At 30.7% G+C, this 5924-nt stretch overlaps 1 pseudogene across 1 annotated transcript; it reads left to right on the top strand.

The window, feature by feature from the left end:
* The first annotated feature begins 769 nt into the window (after positions 1 to 769).
* Positions 770 to 2482, top strand: LOC107607228 (serine hydroxymethyltransferase, mitochondrial-like; annotated as a pseudogene). The gene is made up of 7 exons (XR_015892429.1): positions 770 to 790; positions 1179 to 1229; positions 1353 to 1439; positions 1705 to 1830; positions 1917 to 1993; positions 2231 to 2355; positions 2459 to 2482. The product of XR_015892429.1 is annotated as a serine hydroxymethyltransferase, mitochondrial-like (transcript).
* Positions 2483 to 5924: the final 3442 nt, after the last annotated feature.

Genomic DNA, 5924 nt, shown 5'->3' with positions numbered 1-5924 from the left:
TAATTCGCATGTAGAAAGCAGCGGATTTTTAGTGCTTTTGGCGGTTTTAAACGCCATTACCTGCTCTGCTTCACTAATATAAAAATTTTTCTATTTCATTAATAAAGATTGTGCTATTTAATCAAACCTCCATCGCAATGTGAGAAACCAAGAAGAAACTCCATCGCAACATGAGATCCGCAATCTCATCTACGAGGCTCTCCTCCGGCGGCAAGCTCCTCTATCAACACTTTTCTTCCAGCTGCGATCTCCTCCATCAATGTTTCACTTCAATTGATGGATCTGCTATGTGATTTTTCCTGCTCCACCGTGTTATCCTCTGTGAAGCTTCTCCTTCTCCATCTTCGTTAAATTAGGTTTATATATAAATCAACATTCTCTTCTTTTAATTACTCATATTTTGTTTTGCAAATTGTTACTACTTCTATTTCTATAATTTTAGGTTTTGATTTTCTTCCTTGTTAGCAAAAATTGGGGGTAAGGTCTTCATGTAATTTCTTCGATTTTTCTTACATGCATGTATACAAATTTGCATTTTCTTTGCAGTTTTATTTGTAATATGCTCTCGGTTGGTGCTTTACTGATTTGCATAGCACGTGTTTGATGAATTACTTGAATGCTTATTTTTTTTGTTTATGCATTTATTCGATCATTGTTGTATGTGACATATCTCTTTTGCAGACATATCAACAAATTCTTTTATTAGCTTGAAACTTGTTTTTGTGCTTTGTTAAGTTATTTGCTTTAGAGAACAATGAAGGTTTTAACAATGAGGTTGTTTTATATGCAGGTGATGAAGATAAATAGATTTGGAACTATTTAGAAGATGGAAGCTACTTAAATAAGAACCGCTTGAAGATAGACATTATCTTTTCATTCATCTGGTGAGTATTAACATGTTGAACTTAAATAGTGCTTGTGACCTTGAAATAATTAGTTTAAATTTAGTATTAGCATGCAGTTTTCTTATCAGCAGAGGTTGCTACAGTTGCTACAAGAGCTTTAACACCAGAGCAACATGGTCCTGGTGGTTTACCACGTCCATTCACCAAGTAACTCACCAAATAACACAAGTAACTCACCAAGTAATAACAAATATTCATATTAATAATGTTCTATGCTCTCCTACCTTAACCAATTAACTACCTGCCATTCCTTTCCCTTGCCTTTGAATGTAGTCCTCTTTACCTGATGAAGCTGTTTACGACAAAGAAAAATCCCGAGTTTCAGTAAGCTTATTATATAATTACAGTTAATGTTATGCATATCTAGATATACATATTGTTTTAACTTTCAAGCAGAAAGGAAGAAAAATCAGACTTCTATCGTAATATATTGATTTGCCTTTGTAGTGGCCAAAGCAATTGAATGCTTCACTTGAGGTAGTTGATCCTGAGATTGTTGATATAATTGAGCTAGAGAAAGCTAGACAATGGAAGGTAATATATTAGTTTATTATTACTTGCATCTTTGCTAGGGATATAGAAAATCTTGAAAAAAATTATCCAACTATCTGAGTTTATACAAAACATTTGATATTGCTTAGTTTATGCTACATGATATGATTCTTCCTAGCCAGGGGGAATATTGGATTGAATGTTTTATTGCCTATCATATATGATGATTGATGAGACGATGGTAGAGTTTTGCTTTTCAATTTTCACCACACATATGGATTGATTTCTTGTTTTTGTTTTTGTGAAGGGGCTGGAACTCATACCCTCAAAAAATTTCATCTCTGTCTCTGTGATGGAAGCTGTAGGGTCTATATATCATGACAAACAAATACAGTAAGGGATATCCTGGTGCCAGATACTATGGTGGAAATGAGTATGTCACTCTTTTACTTTCTTCTATAGGAGTGTCACATTGAAATATTGAATCAATTCAATGATTTCTGATCTTTCTTATTTCAGGTATATTGACATGGCTGAAACACTATGCCAGAAGCGTGCCTCGGAAGTGTTCCGGTTGGATCCAGCGAAATGGGGAGGTAATTACATAACACTAACATAGTACCTAATTTGTTTTTCATTGTATATGGACAAATTTTCCTGTTTTGGCTTCATAGGACTTTGCTTTCACATCTCATACTTTTTCCAATGAATATTTCTATGTTCAATATGTTGTTTTAATTCCCAAAAGAAGGGGTAAAAGAATAAAAAAAATAAAAATAAAAAACAAGAGAGAGGGAAATATGGCTTATGTGTCTCTTACCCCAATGTTGTAGTAAATGTGCAACCTCTGTTTGGTTCACCTGCAAATTTTCATGTGTATACCGCATTGCTGAAACCTCACGAGCGAATCATGGTGCTTTACCTTCCTCATGGAGGGCATCTTTCTCATGGATACCAGGTATTATCAACTTCCCTCACTCATTTACCTGTTTCAATAAAATCTAGTTAGATATATAGAAATAGATCAATGATTACTGTTGTCATTTTTTTTCCTAATAAAGTTGTTCCGAAATTTACTAGAATAATTTAGCAGTCCTTTATGAAACATAACATTATTTTGATTAATGGATTTTCATTTCAGTAATGGAGGCATTTTTTGTCTATTAACATTTGTATAGAGTTACAATCAATTAGAGATAAGAAAGTAATAGTCACTATTGTCATGATGTAGACTGATACCAATGGTAAAGTAAGTACTTATATATACAACTATTGTCTTAATCGAATTACTGTTGTATATATATGTATATAGTCTTATTAGTGGCACTAAATGTCCTTTAATCTTGTGACGCAAGTACGTACTGATATTAAATTGAAGAGGAAAGTAATAAGGCACATTCACACAATCATGCACGTAACTAGCTAGTCTCTTTACACCAAAAAGCAAAGAACAGAAGTAAATATAACTTTCCACGTCTTAATTTTTGTGAATCTTTATCTGAAATATGAAATCTCTTGTTCTTTTATTACTTTCCGTCTAAACTTACCAGTGTTGAACTTTTTTGTCAATCAGATAAGTCTCTCTGTCAATACTTGAAGAGCTAATAATTAATATATAAATATGTAAGAGTTATCAGTTAATTTGTTTAGTTTCACATTTATCTAGCTTCGTTCATTTTTGAAGATTTAAATGTGATGTAATGCTTAATTTATTCATTAAAGTACTTTCACGTGTCTCTGGTCAAAAGTTATTAAAAGGAAAAATGTTTCCATATGTTTGGTCTGTATGAGGAGTTTGACACACTACACTTTAACATCTATTATTATTAGATAAAACATGAATTTCACGAGATAATTTAATATTATATTTAAGATACTAAATCTTGAACATATATGACATTGACAGCATCTCGTGATCCCTACAGCATTATTTTTCTTTTTCCAATCCCCATTTGCCTCAAATTAGTCTACTTTCGATTTGAATATTTGTATACCACTTGTGTTAATAAGAGTTTATTTAAAGGACTATGACATTAATTACCTTTTTCCTGTGGAAAAATAAAAAAAATTAAATAGTAAGAAATGCAATAATATTAAAGAGTTTGCTCCAATAATCTATAGTAAACCCAGGATCTTACTGTCCATATTAAACCCAGGATCTTATTCGTTACCTGCCCTCTTCAGGTTCTTATTGATAATATTAAAGAGTTTGCTCCAATAATCTATACTCCTACAATTGGATTAGTGTGTCAAAATTATTCAGGGTTATATAGGCGCCCACGTGGAATGTATTTTAGTGCCAAAGATAAAGGAGACATGATGTCAATGATCTATAACTGGCCTGCAAATCAGGTAGTATTGAATTAACCTTGGTAAATGCCACACCTTTTTCTCTTCATTCATGATTGAAATATGGCAATGGTTTTTCCCCCTTTCATTCTTCCCTTATGATATCTAAAAAGTATTCTCAAGATTGCATCGTAGTACTTAAAGCATGTTTAGTTTAGCATTTTGAAAGAACTAGGCCATGGTTTGGACATATGCTGCAGGAGGCAAGCTAAACCAAACTTACCAAACACACTATCAGCAGCTAGAAGTTAGAACAACTAAAACCTATATGAACTTCTTCAGGTTTGTTGTTCCCTGACAAGTAGTTTACTAGCTTCCACTTTTCATTCTATTTAACTTTCAAATTCCTCCAAAAATAATACCATGATTTTTTTGTCTACTCATTTTCAGATTGGTGCAAACCTACTTCGTCTAGCATAGGTTGCTATGCTTGTAGCAGCCAACATAAAAAATTTGATGTAAAGAAAGCTAAAGCCGAGCTTGATATCGCAAAGGATCATGTACATAATTCAATAAGGTTTCTATCAGTTTGTTACACCTAAACCTGTAGTAGTTACTTTTGAATATCAAAACTAAATCAAATTATCTTAGGCTTGTTTCTTTTTCTAATTCCAATTATCTTAAGCTAGATTGTCAGGATCTATTAGTAACTAGGGGCTTAACAGGCATTGCCATGCCTCTTTTTTTATGGGATTTAAAGTTAATTATTTTAATAAATTTTAAAATTTTAAATTCAAATAACATAAAAATAATAATATAGAATAGTCAATGATAATATAAAAATATTCAAATTAAAATAATCATATATTACCTATCTATAAACAATAACAATATGAAAATGATTTAATTATATAATGAACATATACATCACTTATCTACAAATAATATAATCCATAAAATAGTTATTACAATAATATTTTATCTTCTTCTATATAACTCAAAGTCATAAAAATAAATAAATAAAAAATACGATTGTTTACAAAAAATGAGCCATATTTAAAAGTCATATTTTTTTCTTTGTTTAGGGACCTTTTTTTTTAAGTGGTAAGCCAAAGTACGGATCTATATTTAAAGAATCTTTTTTATGCCTACAAAAAGTGTAAAGAAGAAAAATAATTATGTCTCTTTTTTGGTGATTATAGATCAAACTAAAAGTAAAAACGTTAAGATAAACCTAAAGTAATTTCTGAATTTATACCAAGTAAAAATCTTTAGCAATTCCTCATACATCTCCTTATCAATAAATTCTTGAGCCTTGAAGAACTACAAAATTTAGAAATTAATAAAATATACCATATGCCAATACAAATTTCATTATATTTGAACGACAATTTAACAATAAAAAAATAAAACCTGTAAAATTGAAATTTCTTGTTTGAGATTGAATTTTCTACACATGCACAACAAAAGAAGCCATTAAACCCTCTGTAGAGCATTCAAATCTATAATTATCCAATATTACCTCTATTTTGTGCGATTTCTTAATCTAATGAAAGGTACCTGCAATGTTCTTCTTTACTAACATGAGTTGGTTCCGTTTCTGTGAGTTTGTTGCTGGAAAAAGAAAAATGTTTAATTTATTATCACTGGTTTAAAATTATTTTTTGTAACTTTATTTAACATGAAAAACATAATCTCCGTTGCAATTTCAGAGTAACTTTTTAATATTTTAGGCATAAACTCTTTTCCTTTATTTAATGGAAAATGAAGAATATAGAAGGGAGATAAATAATAGGCATATCAATAACATTCTGATTACAATGATTGCATTACCTTGTATGTTGTTCGAGCAGTATTTTCTTTTTTATCATATTCCAGAATTGGGTCTTATCTGCTTTAACCGTTCCTCCCCAACCAATAGAATAAATTTGAAGGGAATGAACCTATTAGATAACATATGATTATGATTACTAACATAGAAATAAAAGTATGTATATTTAATGCAATTTTTACAGTAATTAATTTAAAAAATTATTTTATTGTCTATTGGTTCGATTGATGCAACTGCTTGCTCATCTTTCCATGCACTCCAGAGACTTTGGAATCCTTCTTCCTGTAATTGATATTTGTTAATATATTTCTAGTATATCTAGTATGTCTCGGTTAATGATAATTAGTACGTACCTGTTGCATAAAATAGATGTTCAAGTTCGTTGTCTTTATCTCCTGGCATATATT

This window comes from Arachis ipaensis, chromosome B7 (assembly GCF_059453495.1).
Source record: "Arachis ipaensis isolate K30076 ecotype BB chromosome B7, ASM5945349v1, whole genome shotgun sequence".
In the NCBI taxonomy this organism is placed as follows: Eukaryota; Viridiplantae; Streptophyta; class Magnoliopsida; order Fabales; family Fabaceae; genus Arachis; species Arachis ipaensis.
Note: the sequence above shows the minus strand (reverse complement) of the source record. Positions and strands in the feature narration are given on the sequence as shown.